The 21,021-nt window shown below is 44.5% G+C and overlaps 1 long non-coding RNA gene and 2 pseudogenes across 3 annotated transcripts in view; all 3 read right to left on the bottom strand.

The window, feature by feature from the left end:
• Nucleotides 1–20,681, bottom strand: part of LOC102178808 — a 39,228-nt gene extending 18,547 nt beyond the window's left edge. Inside the window, exons 1-2 of the long non-coding RNA XR_001917589.1 lie at nucleotides 20,332–20,681; nucleotides 8,087–8,152 (exon numbers count right to left, since the gene is read on the bottom strand). This is a non-coding gene — a long non-coding RNA (uncharacterized LOC102178808). The remainder of the gene's footprint in view (nucleotides 1–8,086; nucleotides 8,153–20,331) is intronic.
• LOC108634365 lies at nucleotides 8,463–10,538 on the bottom strand (annotated as a pseudogene). Its single transcript, XR_001917588.1, has one exon. The product of XR_001917588.1 is annotated as a serine/threonine-protein phosphatase 2A 65 kDa regulatory subunit A alpha isoform pseudogene (transcript).
• Nucleotides 13,544–15,788, bottom strand: LOC102177717 (annotated as a pseudogene). Its single transcript, XR_001295427.2, has one exon. The product of XR_001295427.2 is annotated as a serine/threonine-protein phosphatase 2A 65 kDa regulatory subunit A alpha isoform pseudogene (transcript).
• Nucleotides 20,682–21,021: the final 340 nt, after the last annotated feature.

The raw sequence follows: 21,021 nt of genomic DNA, 5'->3' as shown, positions 1-21,021 counted from the left end.
TGTACTTAGAGCACTGTTAGTTTTCTTCTCTGGATAAAATACTGCTGCTGCTAAGTCACTTCAGTCATGTCCGACTCTGTGCGACCCCATAGACGACAGCCTACCAGGCTCTGCCATCCCTGGGATTCTCCAGGCAAGAATACTGGAGTGGGTTGCCATTTCCTTCTCCAATGCATGAACGTGAAAAGGGAAAGTGAAGTCGCTCAGTCGTGTCCGACTCTTCGCAACCCCATGGACTGAAGCCTATCAGGCTCCTCCGTCCGTGGGATTTTCCAGGCAAGAGTACCGGAGTGGGTTGCCATTGCCTTCTCCTGGATAAAATACTAGTGAATAAAAAACCAGATCATGGCTGGTAGATCTGAACTATTTTGATGGGTGTTCATCTTAATTATGTCTTGTTGACTTCATGTCCCTTGCCATTGTCTGAATTTCTGTCTGCTGTGACCTATAACTGGGAATGGAGGGATAGATATTGGGGTTACAGCTGCATCAGCAAATAGCTGACTAATGTAGGGAAGGACACAGGCAGGCATTGGCCAAGGTGCTTTCTTAGGTCTCTTTCTGCACTCAAACCTTAAACTTGGTGGTGGAAATGTCTAAATGGGCCTGTTATGGAGAATGAAGAGAGAAAATACAATATTTGACAAAGGAAGAGCTTCCTTTCTGGGACTGCCCTGTCAGGTTTCCTTACTCACTAAGTGACTCACTCCTATGTACCAGCCTCATGGTAAATAAAGTCTAAATTTGTGGAGTGTCAGTGGGTCTGATTTCAGAACAAGATGAAATTTAGTTTGGTCTCTTGGGCCTGCCTTTTCTTAGCTGTTTGTCTTTGGGCAAGGTATACCAGACCTTTCTAAGCCTCCTCAGGATTCTCATCTCATAATGCCTTCCTGACAAGGGTTATATAAAGATTTAATGAAATGAAGAAAGTAATGTGCACTGTAAAACATGGTGCAAATTAGGTGCTCAACAAATAGTGGTTTCCTTCTCCTTCCTCATTTTTGTTAAGTAGGATTATAATTTGCCAACATCGTAGTTATCTTGGAAAGAATTTTAAACATTGCTAAATATGAATAACCTTTCCCAAAGTTCTGTTAAACAGGGGACTGTGTGTTTGTGTGTTTCTGTGGTGAGGGTGTGAGTTTGTGTGCTTGTGATTGCCTGTGTATGTGTGTTTACTCGAAATTCAGATGAAATGGTAAATCAGTACCGGTACTAGCTCATTTATAGTGATCTCTAAGTTGCTTCTGAATCAGTCACTCCAGTTAACCCAATTCTAGAAGTCTAACTGAAGTGAAGAATTGGAACTGATATCTGGATAATCCAGATGAATATTATTTTCATTCTAAGCCAAGCTTTTAGTTAGCATTATATTTATAAAGCATTCCTTCACAACAGATATAAAGTGTAAAGCAGGAGCAAAGAAGGCACATTCCCTTTAAACTTAAATAGAAAGCTATTATTGCAGTTCCACTGTTCCATCTATTGTGAAAATGGAGACCAGAGAAGAACACACATTTATGTCAATCATCAGGTAGCACGTTTTGAGGTGGACTTATCCAGATAATTGCCCTAATTTTTCATCCTGGCCTGTGATTGTTTTTTTTTTTTTTCCTGTCTCACAGTTTTGCCTTTTTCTTTGTCATCGTTAGTTTGCACTTCTTGACATCCTCTGTGTCAGCTGGCCATATTATTGACTTTGATTTTTGTGGAGGTCACTTCTGAAGGAGCATCTCTTCAGCTTCTGATTGCCCTTAGTGGAAAGGAATTTGAATAAAAATGTCTGACAGATGCTACTGAGATGGAGGAGGGTTCACTGGTGGTGAGGTGAATCATAATGTGAAAGCTGTATAACTCAGTTCCCCCAACACCCACTCCAATTTTGGCTCTTTGACAATGCTTTCTCTTTGAGAAAGAAGAACAGTTTGATCTGAATTCTTATTAGGTTCTGAGCCACCAAATTAGAATCTAATAAGCTCATTTGGAAGGGTTTTGAATTAGCTTTAAACAGACTCATGCTGAGCTCAAAGAGGAGACCCTCCTACTCTTTCCAGGCAACCTGTAGTTTGTAGACTTAATTTTCAAAGTCTCTTGTCTCTTTTCTCATGTTGTGCTCTTTTCTCCCTTTGAATGGACTACTTCTAGCTATATTTTACACTTCTAGGGAGAATTGTGACACATCTTATGTGTGACATTATTTAAGAAAGAAATTTAGAGAGAGAAAAAAAGACACCTTTCTTCAAAATGAGAAAAACTTGGCTTCTGGAATCTTCCCATTTGGCATTCTCCAATAGCACCGATTATCTTTTATTTTTTTTTACACCTTTTTATTTGTATTGGGGTATAGCTGATTAACCAGAGAAGGCAATGGCAACCCACTCCGGTACTCTTGCCTGGAAAATCCCATGGACGGAGGAGCCTGGTAGGCTGCAGTCTATGGGGTTGCTGAGAGTCGGACATGACTGAGCAACTTCACTTTCACTTTTCACTTTCATGCATTGGAGAAGGAAATGGTATCCCACTCCAGTATTCTTGCCTGGAGAATCCCAGGGAGGGGGGAGCCTGGTGGGCTGCCATCTATGGGGTCGCACAGAGTTGGACATGACTGAAGCAACTTAGCAGCAGCAGTAGCATAGCTGATTAACAATGTTGTGATAATTTCAGTTAAACAGCAAAGGGACTCAGCCATACATATGCATATATCCATTCTCCCCCAAACTCTCCACACCCCATACACTGGTTATATTGAAATGAGAAGTATTTGGGCATAAAAATACTTTCCCAGTATATATCATTACCTTGCTTGTGCATGCATGCTCATTCACTTCAGCTGTGTCCAACTATGTATGACCCTATGGACTGTGGCCCACCAGGCTCCTCTGTCCATGGGATTCTCCAGGCAAGAATACTGGAGTGGTTGCCATTACCTTCTCCAGGGGATCTTCCCAACCCAAGGATCGAACCTGTATCTCTTATATCTCCTGCATTGGCAGGCGGGCTCTTTACTACTAGCGCCACCTAGGAAGCCCAAACCTTGCTTGTAGATGTACAGAAATATAAAATTGTTTAGAAAAGTAAGATCCTGGGGTGGTTAGGAGGGGGAAGAAATAGTATTACAGTCAGCCTGTTGGACCTCTGAGGAAATTGAGAGAGTTAAGGAGGGAGAGGAATAGGCGTGGTGATTAGATGGAGGAGACAAGTTGCCAAGGTGGGTTGGGGTTCACTGTAGGTAGCACAGTCAGTATGCATCTGTGGATATCATTTTGTACCTGTGCAAATTTACCTGTAGGGTAGATTCCTAGAAATGTAGCTGCACAGTCAAAGTGTATGTGCTTTCTTAATTTCCATAGTTATTGCCAAGTTGCTTGATAAAAAGTTTGGATCAATTTACATTTCCATGAGCAACATATTCATAGCACTTAGACACTTTTTTTCCTCCTTTTTTTTTTCTTTTAGCCTCCCCTGGTATGGACAGGAAGTACATGTGAGTCCAACTTGGTTTACCTCTCAGAAAGCTGTTACTGTTGTTCAGAAGTTCTACCAGTACTTGTCTATGCTGATGTCCTCCATTACCACAGGACACTTGGTGGATTTTACCAACTAAAGAGTCATGTTTCCTCAGCTCAGTGAAAAATTTCTCTTATTTTTTGGATGATTCTCTCAACTCCATTCTGTTTTCTCTCTCTGGAACCCCTGTTAATAGTGCAATGGAACCACTGAATCTACCTACCCTTCTAAGCCTTTTAGTTTTCCTCATACTCTTCAGGTTTATTTTTCTGCATAGTACTCCAGGAGAACTCCTGGTTTGATTTTCCTGCTTTTTTATTATGACCTCAGCCCACCCATTGAACTTTTTGAAAAGTGGCCATAATATTTAACATTTTCAAGGTCTCAGTTGCTTCTTATTAGAAGCAGACCTGGAGAGGGCATGATTGCTGCTTGACCCAGGCTGTCCGAAGCTCCTCCTCTGTCCTTGCAATATATGCTCCATCCTCTGGTCTTTTTGCCCAAGCCATTTCAAGGACACAGCCTTGAGAGAGTCAGGTGTGTTGAGGCCGGACAGCATACATGACTGAACCTATTAAGGTCTCTATATAGACTTAATGGGAATGGAGATCTAGTCATTTCATGGTGCCCAGACAACCCTCCTGGGTAATTCCCTCGTTGCTTAACCCTGACACCTACCAGTCTGGGGTGCCTGCATTTTTTTTTTTTTGATCTCTCCTTGCCCTCCCTGTACCAGGACTGTTTTCAGATTTCACCCAGGGAAGTTCCTTTTTTATAGAAGCCTGTTATTTCTAAATGGTTTTAAACCACACTGAAAACTTACATTTCTTTTTTCTGTGCTGACACTGTTTCTTGTGAAGTTAATTTTTCTGGTTGTTGAGTTTGGTAGTTTTCTTTCATTTTGTTGATTTTCCTCTAACGTATGAGGGTTCTTGGTGTTCTGTCCATATTTATACATAATTACCCTTGATTGATACTTATTGGTTAGTTCAAGCTTAGTTTCTGCATCCAAGGAGAGAATCTCCATATCCTTGGTAATGGGTAAATGTTTTAACGATAGGGATTCTCAATCCAGCACTCACTGAGGGAAGCAGGGGCTATATGGCTGCATGCCCTTTCATTTAGGGTGTATGGGGAGCTTGTTTCTTGGATGCAGAGTCTTCTGTTTCCTCATAATGGCCGTATACGACTCATGGCAGTGTCCTCCTTCTCTTACCACAAGGGACATTCTGAGGGTAGTTGTCAAAACTCTAGTGTTATATGCAGAGTTGTTCTAAATTCTTTAGTGTGTTCTCACTCAGTCACGTCTGACTCCTTGCTACCCTCTGGACTGCAGCACACCAGGTTCCTCTGTCCATAGTATTTTCCAGGTGAGAATACTTTAGAGTCTGTAGCAAATGCCACAGTCATGGTTCTGTGGTTAGGGGATCAGTCCAGCTCCCTTCTATTCCTTTAATCAGCTGTTTACTTATTGCCTCTTCCTTTTCCAAGCCTCCATGGCTCTAGTTTGGGGATTATTTCAGGCTTCTGAGAAAACTGACGTTTTCTTGCATGTTCCTCACTTTTGTCCTGATAAGTTTACAATTTCTTTAATAGTGTTTAGATTTTCTGTCAGTTTGACTTGCTTTATGTCTTTCCTTACTGCTCTGATCCTCTGATACCTTCCTCAACTTTCTAGCACTAATATAGATGTATTTGTATGTTCTCTTTCCCCTGTACTTTTAATAGGATTTGAAAACAGAGGCAGTTGTACATATGTGTGTGTGTTCTGTATGACTAGTGAAATAATTTTGGTTTTCCAAGTTTGTAGTTATTTTAGGAGAACTATAATATTTTCCCTAGCTTTAATGAACCCACTCCAGTGTTCTTGCCTGGAGAATCCTAGGGACAGGGGAGCCTGGTGGGCTGCCATCTATGGGGTCGCACAGAGTCAGACACGACTGAAGCGACTTAGCAGCAGCAGCAGCTTTAATGAAGCATATTTGACAACTAAAAATTATATATGTTTAAAGTTACAACACGATGTTTTGATGTATGTATACACTGTGAAATGATCACCACCATCAAGGTAATTAACATATCCATCAACTCATATAGTTACCATTTGTGTTTGTTAAGAAAACTTAAGATCTATTCTCTTAGCAAATTTCAAGTATGCAATACTATATTTTTAACTATAGTCACTATATAGTACATTAGATCTCCAGAACATATTCATCCTGCTTAACTGAAAGTATGTACCCTTTGACCAATAGCCCCAATTCCCTCCCACCCTTTGCACCACCAGCCCCTGGCCACCATCATCCTACTTTCTACTTTTATGAGTTCACTTTCTAGATTCCACATACGAGTGAGACAATTCAGTATTTTTCTCTGTCTGGCTAATTTCACTAATCATAATGTCTTCCACTTTCATGTGTTGTTGCAAATGACAGAATTTCCTTCTTTTATAGAATAAATAATATTCCATACATGTACCACATTTTCATTATCCATTCATCAAGTGTTGATGGACACTTGAGTTGTTTCCATATCTGGACTATTGCAAATGATGCTGTGATCAGCCCAGAAGTGTGGATATCTCTTGGAGATAGAGATAAATCTAGTATTTTAAAGACCAGTCTGCTTCTCTAATTTCTGAGATAATATTTAGAATTTTTTTTAGATTACCCCTCAACATAATTTGAAATGATTAATTGTGTAATTGATACTTATACAGAGAAGTGGCAGTGCCAGAATTTTACCAAAATCTTACTTTCACTTCTCATAATCTAATTTTCAACATTTAGATTCTCATTTCACAGTTAAAATGCCAAAAGTAGGGGAATATTGTCTACTGTAGTTTTTAAACATGATTTATTAAAAAAAAACACCTACTTATTTGCTCTTCATTACTTTAACCTTTTTAAGAATGTGTTATTTATCACCTACCACAATTTAGACTGAGGAACAAAACAAGCTCATGGACCCTATAACTCATGTTGTTTTGTGATAGCATATTGGTCCATGTTTAGACTGCAACTTTATTAAGAATCCCTACGCTCCTCTGAAGAATTGCCTCGATTTTTTTTAAAGCAGGCAAAGCCCTTTACATCTATAAAAGATGCTAAAATTATGATTGATTCTTATACTTTTAAAAATCTCCAATCTTTTTTCTCATTTTAAAATGGAAAAACATATTGACTTTTGGGAAGTGAAGATGTAGAAACGTTCATATTTAGTTAGCTGGAGAGAGATTATGAATTGAAATTTAAAAGCCATATTTTAGTCAAAGGATAATGGAAATTTAGAGCAAAAAGGCATCTTTAGATAGCTTTGTGGTGATGTGTGAAGAGCAGAGAATGGAAGTCAGAAAACGTGAGGTCAACTTCCTGCTTTCCACTTTGTCATTGTGTGACCCAACTCATGGCATAAATTCTTTAAACTCTATTTCCTCATCTGTGAAAGTAAGAAAAATCCCTGCCTTATAAATTCTATTGTTTTTGTCAGGATGAAATGATACAGTATACAAAAAGTCTATTGGGAACTAAGAGCTCCTGTTCAAATGTATGATTACTTTTTTTATGAAGGAGAAAACAAACCCCTGTTCATCAAGTGCTCTGCTTAGTCACTCAGTTGTGTCCGACTCTTTGTGACCCCATTGACTGTGGCCCGCCAGCTCCACTGTCCATGGAGATCCTCCAGGCAAGAAAACTGGAGTGGGTTGTCATTTCCTTCTCCAGGGGAACTTCCCAACCCAGGGATCGAACCCGGGTCTCCCACATTGCAAGCAGATTCTTTACTGAATGAGCCAATGGAGAAGTCCAAGAATACTGAGTAGGTAGTCTATCCCTTCTCCAGGGGAATCTTCCAGACCCAGGAATCAAACTGGGGTCTCCTGCATTCCGGGTAGATTCTTTACCAGCTGAGCTACCATTACCAGTGGTAGAACCAGGTCTCCTAAATCAGTCTGATAGTCTTTCTAACTGGAGTATAACTTTTGAAATATGCTCATTTGCTTAGCTACTCAGAGACCTTACCAGAACTCTAAAGTTATGCCACTCTCCATAAAGACCTGAACTTCTGAATTTTAGTAATGTCTTTTTGTGGGTAAAAGGAAGCAACTGGTTTAATTTGATGGGTCTTGTTATGTCTGTTGTGGCCTAAACCACCTAAGCTGGTCCTTTTTTTCCTACTTTTTACCAGTTATGCCGTACTAAAAATCTGCAGTTTATACCTAGAGTGGTATTTCCCTGCCTTAAATCAGCTTCGTAACATAATTTTACAACAGTTCTTACATGGATCTTTTTTTTTAAAAAATATTAATTTGGGGGAATTCCCTAGCAGTCCAGTGGATAAGACTTTGAGCTTTCATTGCCAAGGGTGCCAGTTCCATCCCTGGTCCAGGAACTAAGTTCCCTCAAGCTCCATGGTGCATGGAAAAAATAATTAAGTAATTAATTTAGAGCCAAGCACTGCAGAAAAGGCTTCTATTTTTGATTCTTATTTAATAGACTGTATAGAATTCCCCACTCACATTTTACTTTGCCAAATCTGCAAATTCAATATACAGTTAATTGAGGCTTACAATGATACTCACTCAAGCAGATGTGGGAAACAGGCAATAACTCAATCAAACAGAAAAAAGGTGAATATTCATGTCCAGCTAAAGAGAAGCAAGAAAGAAAAATATGAAAACGTTAGTCTTTTCACATAATATTTTTAGAACAATAATGATGCATATTAGGAAGTATGGAAGGTATTAAAACAGTAAGAATCCTTGTGATTTGTAGAAAGAGCTACCATTTTTTTTTGGCAGAAACATGTATTTTCCCATGAATCTATTTCATCTTTTAAAAATTTCTAGACATTTATTTTGCTGGCAAAGGGGGTAAAAGGAATAAAATAAAAATGGCACAACTGACACAAACAACTGACTGAGGGGGAAGGAAGGGAGGTGGAGAAATCGATAGGGGAGGGGTCCTCATAGCAACAGGAGCCTGCAACCTGGGATGCCAGCATCACCACACAGCGCAGCATGAACAACCCTTCCTCCTAGGATCTCTGCTCTGTCCCACCTTGGGCACCCCCAACCCCGAGGGAGTGGATGGTGAGAAGTTGGATTCCCAGGCTGGGGCCAGCAACTGTGCTGGGGGAGGGGCCTGGGGTCAGAACATGCACAGGGAGTGACAGCCAAGGGCACTGTCTCCCCAAAGGAGGGACTTGGGGGGAGGGAGGGGGAGAGTGGATACCAGAGGCTGGCGTTGGCTCCTCTTCCAGCATCAGGCGAGAGACAGGACAGTCAGAGCCTCCTGGGCAAAGTACTTGACGTCCACGTCCCGGTCCTGGGTCAGCTTCTCCAGGATGGGCTTGACCTCAGTCTTCAGTGTGCTGTTGTCCAGGATAGACCCAATCTTCTGTAGGGACTTGGCCACGTTGAAGCGAACATTGGCGACGGGGTCCTCAGCCATATACAGCACTGTGGGCAGCATGTGCTTGGTGGTGATCTCCTGCCCACAGACCTCAGACAGCACATTGATGCAGAAGAGCGTAGTCATGCGGTGCAGGTAGTTGGGTTCCTCAGACAGGGTCAGGACCCTGGGGATGGTAGTGGCAAGGGCCCACTCCTTCCCAAACAGCTCCACCAGCTTCTTCAGGTTGTTGGTGGCCGCCTCGCGGATGGCATAGACATGATCCACAAGCCAGGACATGCACAAGGAGTGGAGCTGCGCATCAAAGAACTCCAGCCCAAACTGTCCAGCCAACAGAGGCATGTACTCAACGATGGCCAGACGCACCCGCCACTTGGCATCCTCCGCAAGCTCCATGATGGTGGGGAGCAGGAACTTGGACAGCTGCTGGATGCCAATCACCTCTTTCATGCAATCGAGGTTGTAGATGACGTTCAGCCGCACATCCGGGCACTCATCCCTCAGCAGAGCCAGGAAAAGGGGCATGAGGTGCTCGATGGTGTTATCTTTGCCCAGGATGGGGCAGAGGCCCATGATGACGGAGGCCACGGCTGACCTGACATGCTGGTTGATGTCTGAGACCAGCTCCTTGCTGCAGGGCAAGATCTCGGTCAGGATCACATTCTCCCGATAGTCAGTGGAGAGATTTTCACAGAATTCTTTGAGGTTGTGGGAGGCAGCGGCCCTCACCTCGGCCTCACAGTCTTTCATCAGGTTCTGGAAGGCAGGGACCAGGCCCGTCTTGGTGATCTCAGGCCCCACTACTGTCTGGAGATCTGTGAACTTGCTGGCCACCATGTAACGGACGCGCCAGGATGTGTCCTCGGCAGCCTGGCACAGGGTGATCATCACCAGGGCTTCCAGGGCCTCCTGGGGCAGGAGCTGGGCGATGTTCACGCACACTTCCACCATTAGCAGCCGCACCGAATCCTGCTCATCAGAGGCCAGGTTGGAGAATATGGGGATGATCTCGCTCTTGATGTCGTCTATCTCAAGCACCTTGGCGAAATCCCCCAGGTTGGAGGCTGCTGCACATCGCACCAAGAGGTTGTCATCTGAGCACAGATCCCGGAAGCACTGTAGAAGTTCCGCCTTGATGGCAATGGACACGCCAGGGTAGCAGACGGAGAAAAGGCTACAGGCTGAGATGCGAGAGTTGACTAAGTCGCCGCCCACCAGCCGCTTCACGAGTGGCACAAAGTGGTCCTCGAGATGGGAGGGTGAGTGCTCATGCGAGATGGCCCTCAGGGACTCCACCGCCTTCTCCCGCACTATGGCCTCCTCCACCACGGCCAGCAACTCTAGGGGTGGCAGCAGGCAGTGAACATACTCGGGACCTCCGACCAGAGGGGTGAAGGTGCCCAGCTGCTCTGCCAGGGCCAACAGGACCTCGTCCTCATCGTACAGGATGTCTATAATGAGGGGCAGAAGCTCACTGCGGGTCTTTTCGACTCCAAGGGCCAACGCGATGGTGGACAGCTTATTGATGCTGTTGACGCGATGCTGAATATCCTCATTCTGGAGCTCGTCTATGAGGATCGACATGGGGTCGAGCGAGTTATCGCCGTCAGCCTCCGCCATCTTTGTTCCTCTCAGACTGCAGCCAGCGCTTTGTGTAAACAGGGATAGGGAATGGCTGCAATGGGCGGAGTCAAGAAAGGCGTAGGGATACCTGAGCCACTTTACAGGGACTCCTCCACAGTCATTGGCCACGCTACGCCGTCCTGAACCTGCGTTTCATTTCATTTGTCCAAACAAACGAAGTCCCACCTACCACCCATTTGCCATTGGCTGAAGAGACCACATTAACTGCAGGAACCTGAGGTGGGGTTGGGTGGAGTGCATGATGGGACGGGGGACGACGCAGTGGAGAGTTGGGGGTGGGGGAGGTACAGAGGTTGTTGGGGGAGTGGAATGGGTTTTCATGGATCCTCTGGTAAAGAGTCCACCTGCGTCACAGGACACCATGGTTTGATCTCTAGGTCGGGATGATCCCCTGGAGAAGGGAATGGCTACCCACTCCAGTATTCTTGCCTAGAGAATTCCATGGACAGAGCCTGGCCTCTGAGGTGTTAGGTACAGTCCACGCGGTGGCAGAATCGTACGTGATTTAGTGATTAATGCACACACGCATAGGAGAGGAGGATTCTATTTTCATTATTAATTAGAAAACGACCTGCAAATCATCTGCATATCTGCTTCTTATCAAGAAGAAAGACTGAAATTTAAAATGAACTTTTAATTTTAGAAGAGTTTCAGATTTCAGAAAAATTATGAAAGTACAAAAGGGTTCTCAAATATCCCACACCAATTTCCCTTTTTGTAACATCTTATCTTGGTCTGGTACTTTGTTCACAATGGGCGAACCAGGATTCATATATTAGTGTTAACTGAAGTCCATTCATTATTCAGATTCGTTTGCTCTTCTTTACCTGATACCCTTTTTCTATTCTAGATCCCACCCAGGTTTATCACATGACATTTTGTTGTCAGGTCTCCTCTAGACTATGATAGGTTCTCAAACTTTTCTTGTTTTTCATGACTTTTGACAGTTTTGAGGAATACTATTCAGGTGTTTTGTAGAATGTCCCTTACTTGGGATGTGTTTGACGTTTATCTTAGGGATAGACTGAGGTTGTGTATCCTTGGGAAGAAGACCACAGAAGTAAAATGCCATTTTTGTTTTCTCATTGTAAAGTTGCCCTTTCTACCCCTTTCTATACTGTGGTCTTTGGAAGAAAGTGACTCCACACTTACGGTGTAGGGAGGAAAGACTGAATTTTAACTGTAATAGAAAAAAATCATCATCATTGGCAAACATTCTAATCGGAAAGTGATTAATATCATAAGTGCATTTGGCAGGCTCCTTTAACTGGTAAACTTAGAGATGTGTATTTTGTGGCTAACATATTAGTAGGCAAAGTGGGCGGCCCTATTTCTAAGAACCAGACCCTTCTTTAGGGGAATTTCTTTGTCTTGGGAGATGGCCAGAATTACAGGCGCTGAAATTTTAATTTACCACTGCTACCAGTGGTGGGTTACAGTCCATAGGGTTGTACAGAGTCAGACATGACTGAAGCACACAAGCTCCCACCACTTCTCAGAGATATTTCAGGTCTTAACGCACTCTTGTGTCACATGTGAGCAAACATCCAAATCACCTCGTTGTTGTTTACTCACCTAGTCATTTCCAAGACTTTTGTGACCTTATGGACTGTAGCCCGCCAGGCGTCTTCTGTCCATGGGATTTCATAGGCAAGAATACTGGAGTGGGTTGCCATTTCTTTCTCCAGGGGTTCTTCCCAACCCAGGTCTCTCAAATTTCAGGGAGATTCATTACTGTCTGAGCCATCAGGGAAGCCCAAGAAAACTGCAGTGGATAGCCTGTCCCTTCTCCAGGGGAATCTTCGAGACCCAGGAATCAAACTAGGGTCTCCTGCATTTCAGGTGGATTCTTTACTAGCTGAGCTACCATTACCAGTTGTAGAGCCAGATCTCCTAAATCAGTCTGATAATCTTTCCAACTGGAGTATAACTTTTAAAATGTGCTCATTTGCTTAGCTACTCAGAGACTTTACCAGAACTCTAAAGTTATGCCACTCTCCATAAAGACCTGAACTACTGAATCTTACTTAGTAATGTCTTTTTGTGGATAAGAGGAAGAAACTGGTTTAATTTGATGGGTCTTGTTCTGTCTGTTGTGGCCTAAACCACCTAAGCTGGTCCTTTTTCTTCTACTTTTTACCAGTTATGCCATGCTAAAAATCTGTAATTTATACCTAGAGTGGTATTTCCCTGCCTCAAATCAGCTTCATAACATAATTTTACAACACACTTCTTACATGGGTCTTTTTTTTCTAAAAAAAATTAATTTGGGGGAATTCCCTAGCAGTCCAGTGGATAAGACTTTGAGCTTTCATTGCCAGGGGTGCCAGTTCCATCCCTGGTCCAGGAACTAAGTTCCCTCAAGCTCCATGGTGCAGGAGAAAACAAAATTAAGTAATTAATTTGGAGCCAAGCACTGCAGAAAAGGCTTCTATTTTTGATTCTTATTTAATGGACTATATAGAATTCCCTACTCACATTTTACTTTGCCAAATGTTTGTGAAATTCTTGGGTGTTTGGTTCCCTTTTATAGCTGCTTCCACAAAGTATCAAAAAGAGCTGGAGAATGACTTTCCACCGCAGTCTAAGGTTAGCTGGAACAAAGTGGTCCCAGTTCTTTCCCAGAGTTCTCCAGATAATTAGAGGGAAGCTGAATGCCTCATGTTTAATAGAATTATTTAGGTTCGTTAAATAAAAGGGTCCAAGATAAGGAAATTGAATCTGCAGATTCAAGATACAGTTAATTGAGGCTTACAATATTACTCACTTAAGCAGATGTGGAAAAACAAGCAATAACTCATTCAAATAGAAAAAAGGTGAATATTCATGTCCAGCTAAAGAGAAGCAAGGGAGAAAATATGAAAATATTTTGTGACAATCTTTTCACATAATATTTTTAGAACAATGATGCAAATTAGGAAGTTTGGAAGGTATTAAAACAGTAAGAATCCTTGTGATTTGTAGAAAGAGCTACCATTTCTTTTTGGCGGAAACATGTATTTTCCCATGAATCTATTTTCATTTTTAAAAAATTTTCTAGATCTTTATTTCTCTGGCAAAGGAGGTAAAAGGAATAAAATAAAAATGGCACAACTGACACAAACAACCAACTGAGGGGGAAGGAAGGGAGGTGGTGAAATCGATAGGGGAGGGGTCCTCATAGCAACAGGAGCCTGCAACCTGGGATGCCAGCATCACCACACAGCGCAGCATGAACAACCCTTCCTCCTAGGATCTCTGCTCTGTCCCACCTTGGGCACCCCCAACCCCGAGGGAGTGGATGGTGAGAAGTTGGATTCCCAGGCTGGGGCCAGCAACCGTGCTGGGGGAGGGGCCTGGGGTCAGAACATGCACAGGGAGTGACAGCCAAGGGCACTGTCTCCCCAAAGGAGGGACTTGGGGGGAGGGAGGGGGAGAGTGGATACCAGAGGCTGGCGTTGGCTCCTCTTCCAGCATCAGGCGAGAGACAGGACAGTCAGAGCCTCCTGGGCAAAGTACTTGACGTCCACGTCCCCGGTCCTGGGTCAGCTTCTCCAGGATGGGCTTGACCTCAGTCTTCAGTGTGCTGTTGTCCAGGATAGACCCAATCTTCTGTAGGGACTTGGCCACGTTGAAGCGAACATTGGCGACGGGGTCCTCAGCCATATACAGCACTGTGGGCAGCATGTGCTTGGTGGTGATCTCCTGCCCACAGACCTCAGACAGCACATTGATGCAGAAGAGCGTAGTCATGCGGTGCAGGTAGTTGGGTTCCTCAGACAGGGTCAGGACCCTGGGGATGGTAGTGGCAAGGGCCCACTCCTTCCCAAACAGCTCCACCAGCTTCTTCAGGTTGTTGGTGGCCGCCTCGCGGATGGCATAGACATGATCCACAAGCCAGGACATGCACAAGGAGTGGAGCTGCGCATCAAAGAACTCCAGCCCAAACTGTCCAGCCAACAGAGGCATGTACTCAACGATGGCCAGACGCACCCGCCACTTGGCATCCTCCGCAAGCTCCATGATGGTGGGGAGCAGGAATTTGGACAGCTGCAGGATGCCGATCACCTCTTTCATGCAGCTGAGGTTGGAGATGATGTTCAGCCGCACATCCGGGCACTCATCCCTCAGCAGAGCTAGGAAAAGGGGCATGAGGTGCTCGATGGTGTTATCTTTGCCCAGGATGGGGCAGAGGCCCATGATGACGGAGGCCACGGCTGACCTGACATGCTGGTTGATGTCTGAGACCAGCTCCTTGCTGCAGGGCAAGATCTCGGTCAGGATCACATTCTCCCGATAGTCAGTGGAGAGATTTTCACAGAATTCTTTGAGGTTGTGGGAGGCAGCGGCCCTCACCTCGGCCTCACAGTCTTTCATCAGGTTCTGGAAGGCAGGGACCAGGCCCGTCTTGGTGATCTCAGGCCCCACTGCTGTCTGGAGCTCTGTGAACTTGTCGGCCACCATGTAACGGACGCGCCAGGATGTGTCCTCGGCAGCCTGGCACAGGGTGATCATCACCAGGGCTTCCAGGGCCTCCTGGGGCAGGAGCTGGGCGATGTTCACGCACACTTCCACCATTAGCAGCCGCACCGAATCCTGCTCATCAGAGGCCAGGTTGGAGAATATGGGGATGATCTCGCTCTTGATGTCATCCAGCTCAAGCACCTTGGCGAAATCCCCCAGGTTGGAGGCTGCTGCACATCGCACCAAGAGGTTGTCATCTGAGCACAGATCCCGGAAGCACTGTAGAAGTTCCGCCTTGATGGCAATGGACACGCCAGGGTAGCAGACGGAGAAAAGGCTACAGGCTGAGATGCGAGAGTTGACTAAGTCGCCGTCCACCAGCCGCTTCACGAGTGGCACAAAGTGGTCCTCGAGATGGGAGGGTGAGTGCTCATGCGAGATGGCCCTCAGGGACTCCACCGCCTTCTCCCGCACTATGGCCTCCTCCACCACGGCCAGCAACTCTAGGGGTGGCAGCAGGCAGTGAACATACTCGGGACCTCCGACCAGAGGGGTGAAGGTGCCCAGCTGCTCCGCCAGGGCCAACAGGACCTCGTCCTCATCGTACAAGATGTCTATAATGAGGGGCAGAAGCTCACTGCGGGTCTTTTCGACTCCAAGGGCCAACGCGATGGTGGACAGCTTATTGATGCTGTTGACGCGAAGCTGAATATCCTCGTTCTGGAGCTCGTCTATGAGGATCGACATGGGGTTGAGCGAGTCATCACCGTCAGCCTCTGCCATCTCCGTTCCTCTCAGACTGCAGCCAGTGCTTTGCAAAAACAGGGATAGGGAATGGGTGGAATGGGAGGAGCAAAGAAAGGCATGAAGATGCCTGAGTCACTTTACAGGGGCAACCCCACAGTCATTGGCCATGCTACCCCTAATTGAGCCAGTGTTTCTTTATTTCATTTTAACAAACGAAGTCCCACCTACCACCCATTTGCCATTGGGTGAAGGGACCAGATTAACTTTGCAGGAGCGTGTGGTTGGTTTGCGAGGTGTGCAGGACCGGAGGGGAGAGCATCCAGTGGATGGTTGTGGGTAGGGAACACGTGGAAGTTGTGGGGGGAGTGAGGTGGGGCTTCCCTGGAGCCTCTGATGGTAAAGAGTCCGCGTGCAATGCAGGAGACCCTGGTTTGATCTCTAGTTCGTGATTATTCCCTGGAGAAGGGAATGGCTACCCACTCCAGGTTCTTGCCTGGAGAATCCCATGGACAGAGGAACCTGGCGGGTTACAGTCCATGGGGTGGCAAAGAGTTGGACAGGGCTTAGTGACTAATGCACATATGCATAGGAGAGGAGGATTCTATTTTCATTATTAATTAGAAAACTTGACGTGCAAATCGTCTGGATATCTGCTTCTTATCAAGAAGAAAGACTGAAATTTAAAATGAACTTTTAATTTTAGAAGAGTTTCTGATTTCAGAAAAATTATTATGATAGTACAAAGGGTTCTCAGACATTCCACACCAGTTTCCCTTTTTGTAACATCTTATCTTGGTCTGGTACTTTGTTCACAATGGGCGAACCAGGATTCATATATTAGTGTTAACTGAAGTCCATTCGTTATTCAGATTCGTTTGCTATTCTTTACCTGATACCCTTTTTCTGTTCTAGATCCCACCCAGGTTTATCACATGACATTTTGTTGTCAGGTCTTCTCTAGACTATGATAGGTTCTCAAACTTTTCTTGTTTTTCATGACTTTTGACAGTTTTGAGGAATACTATTCAGGTGTTTTGTAGAATGTCCCTTACTTGGGATGTGTTTGACGTTTATCTTAGGGATAGACTGAGGTTGTGTATCCTTGGGAAGAAGACCACAGAAGTAAAATGCCATTTTTGTTTTCTCATTGTAAAGTTGCCCTTTCTACCCCTTTCTATACTGTGGTCTTTGGAAGAAAGTGACTCCACACTTACGGTGTAGGGAGGAAAGACTGAATTTTAACTGTAATAGAAAAAATCATCATCACTGGCAAACATTCTAATCGGAAATTGATTAATATCATAAGCGCATTTGGCAGGCTCCTTTGACCGGTAAACTTAGAGATGTGTATTTTGTGGCTAACATATTAGTAGGCAAAATGGGAGGCCCTATTTCTTAGAACTAGACTCTTCTTTAGGGGAATTTCTTTGTCTTGGGAGATGGCCAGAATTACAGGCGCTGAAATTTTAATTTACCACTGCTACCAGTGGTGGGTTACAGTCCATAGGGTTGTACAGAGTCAGACATGACTGAAGCACACAAGCTCCCACCACTTCTCAGAGATATTTCAGGTCTTAACGCACTCTTGTGTCACATGTGAGCAAACATCCAAATCACCTCGTTGTTGTTTACTCACCTAGTCATTTCCAAGACTTTTGTGATCCCGTGGGCTGTAGCCTGCCAGGCGTCTTCTGTCCATGGGATTTCATAGGCAAGAATACTGGAGTGGGTTGCCATTTCCTTCTCCAGGGTATCTTCCTCCCCCAGGACTTGTTAGAATGCAAATCCTACAGCCCCACTGGAGATAACTGAATCAGAAACATTGCAGGTGGAGCTCTGAATTCAGAGTTTTAACAAACCCTCGAGGTGATTTGGAATTCCCTAGGGGTTAGAGAAGGCAATGGCACCCCACACCAGTACTTTTGCCTGGAAAATCCCATGGACGGAGGAGCCTGGTAGTCTGCAGTCCATGAGGTCGCTAAGAGTCGGACATGACTGAGCGACTTCACTTTCCCTTTTTACTTTCATGCATTGGAGAAGGAAATGGCAACCCACTCCAGTGTTCTTGCCTGGAGAATCCCAGGGACGGGGGAGCCTGGTGGGCTGCCGTCTCTGGGGTCGTACAGAGTTGGACACGACTGAAGCGACTTAGCAGCAGCAGGGGTCAGTGGCAAAGAATCCACCTACCAATGCAGGAGGTGCGCAATTGCTCTCATTTCACACACTACGTAAGTAATACTCAAAATTCTCCAAGCTAGGCTTCAACAGGACATGAACAAGAGCTTCCAGATGTCCAAGCTCGATTTAGAAAAGGCAGAGGAAGCAGATATCAAATTTCCAATATGTTGGGTTATAGAAAAGCAAAAGAATTCCAGAAAAGCATCTATTTCATTGAATACCCTAAAGCTTTTGACTGTGTGGATCACAACAAACTGTGGAAAAATTTTAAAGATATGGGAAACCCAGACCACCTTACCTGCCTCCTGCGAAACCTATATGCATGCCTAGAAGCAACAGTTAGAACTGGACACGGAACAGCGGACTGGTTCCAAATCGTGAAGGGAGTACATCAAGGCTGTATATGTCACCCTGCTTAATTAACTTATATGCAGAGTACATCATGTGAAATGCTGGGCTGGATGAAGCATAAGCTAGAATCAAGATTGCCAGGAGAAATATCAGTAACCTCAGATATGCTGATGACACCACCCTTATGGCAGAAAGCAAAGAGGAACTGAAGAGCGTCTTGATGAAGGCGAAAGAGAAGAGTGAAAAATCTGGCTGAAAACCCAACATTCAAAAAAAGAAGATCATGGCATCCAGTCCCATCACTTCATGGAAAATAAATGGGGAAGCAATGGAAACAGTGACTGACTTTGTATTCTTGGGTTCCAAAATTACTGCAGATGTTGACTGCAGCCCTAAAATAAAAAGATGTTTGCTACTTGGAAGAAAAGCTATGACAAACCTAAACAGCATATTAAAAAGCAGAGACATTACTTTGCCAACAAAGGTCCGCCTAATCAAAGCTATAGTTTTTCCAGTAGTCATGTATGAATGTGAGACTTGGACCATAAAGAAGGCTGAGTGCTGAAGAATTGATGCTTTTGAGCTATGGTATTGGAGAACACTCTTAATAGTGTCTTGGACTGCAAGGAGATCAAACCAGTCCGTCCTAAAGGAAATCAGTCTTGAATATTCATTGGAAGGACTGATGCTGAAGCTGAAGCTCTAATACTTTGGCCACCTGATTCGAAGAGTTAACTCATTGGAAAATACCTTGATGCTGGGAAAGATTGAAGGCAAGTGGAGAAGGGGACAACAGAGGATGAGATGGTTGGATGGCATCACCTGCTTGATGGACATGAGTTTGAGTAAGCTCCAGGAGATGCTAAAGGACAGGGAAGCCTGGTGTGCTGCATTCCATGGGTTCGCAAAAAGTCACAACTGAGTGACTGAAAAACAACAATCACCCAGGTAGCACAGTGGTAAAGAATCTGCCTGCCAATTCAGGAGACGCTAGAGACTGGTTGATCTCTGCGAGAAGGAAATGACAAGCCACTCCAGTATTCTTGTCTGGAAAATCCCGTGGACAGAGGAGGCTGGCTGGCTACAGTCCATGGGGTCATAGAATCAGACAAGGCTGAGCACATTGATATTGGCTGGAGTGCCCATAGATTCAAAACACTTTAGCGGCATTAGCTTAATTCTCTGTTCAACTGCTGCCTCAAAATTACAGTTTCTGTTAGGCCTTTATCTTTCAGTTAGGATTGCTACAAGAACAACCTTTGATATTTGCTTCAGGCTTTTCTGTGACTCTCATTTTATGGACTCTGCTATTTGCCATAGTTTCCTCTACATAAGGCCCCAGTTGAATTCCTCCACTCTGAAAACCCTGTTTTCACTAAGAAACTGATGTAAGATCCGTTCTGGGAGAAAGAGAGTGGTATGGTATGTTGTTTTGGCTTCTGGAAGGCTTATAGTCTCGATTAACACAACTGTACTGACTCCTTGTGTTCCTACATTTATTCCTTCATAGGATGGACCCTGCTCCGTTTTACAAAATTATTTTTGTATTTGTACTGTACATTTCTGGAAATTAATAATATTAATCAGCATGTTCAGTTCAGTTCAGTTGCTCAGTCATGTCCGACTCTTTGCGACCCCATGAACCGCAGCATGCCAGGCCTCCCTGTCCATCACCAACTCCCGGAGTTCACTCAAACTCATATCCATCAAGTCAGTGATGCCATCCTCTGTCGTCCCCTTCTCCTCCTGCCCCCAATCCCTCCCAGCAGTAGGCACTTAATCATTTAAACTTTGCATCCTCCCTAAGTTAAAAAATTTTTTTTCATTGAAATATAGTTAATTTACAATATTGTGTTAGTTTCCTATGTACAGCAAAGTGATTCCAATATATATTTTTAATATATTTATATATATAAATCTTTTTCATTCCACTCTAAGTTTTAAATTCATTATTTTTCCCATTTTACAGATGAGAGAATGAAGAGTCAGGTGATTCATCTTCCTAAAGGTCCCCCAAATATGAAGTGGTGAACTAGGGGCTGAAACTCACCTCTGTCACTCTCAGCTGGTGCTTCTCAGGATTCCTGAAGTTTAGAAGCAGCAGCTGCGTGGTTTAGAAGATAGAACCCAGGTGGCTGGTTATAATCACTGGAACCTGGCGCTTCTTGTGGACTCGGCTTTCTCATTCCAACAATGGCGGATAATAATGCTCTCCTCACAGAAACTGTCTTGAGAGTTGGAGAAAATCATGGATATAAAGTACTTTCAGAATCCCGTGTTCATGGTAAGTAGTTGTCTTGCCGCTCACACTGTTCACTGAACCCGGAGTAGATAAGGCGTGACCGGGGAAGATGGAAGAAGACTTGAAGAGCTGTGGGGACTGCAGACATGTTTATTCTCTCTGGGCAGCAGCAGCCGCCGCAGGGAGTCTTCAAAGACTACTGATATGCTAGGACAGACAAAAGTGGCCCATGGCCAAGTGGGTGCGCAGGCCCAGTGCTACCAAGGTCAGCAATATCGTTGTTGATAGAACATAAGGTATGAGGCCGTGAGAGAGTGGGACAGGAGAGCCTGACTGACTCTGTGTTGTCAGTTAACTTCTCCACAATCCACCCCTCAGGGTCTTCTGTCCCACTGTTTACATAGGCTCGGCCCTCTGTGGCTTCTTTCTGGCGAACGCCGCTGCTGCTTGTACCCATATTCCACAACAACAGTGAAAGCTACAACAACAAACCACTAG

The sequence above is a fragment of the Capra hircus genome (genome assembly GCF_001704415.2).
Source record: "Capra hircus breed San Clemente chromosome X unlocalized genomic scaffold, ASM170441v1, whole genome shotgun sequence".
Lineage (NCBI taxonomy): Eukaryota > Metazoa > Chordata > Mammalia > Artiodactyla > Bovidae > Capra > Capra hircus.
Note: the sequence above shows the minus strand (reverse complement) of the source record. Positions and strands in the feature narration are given on the sequence as shown.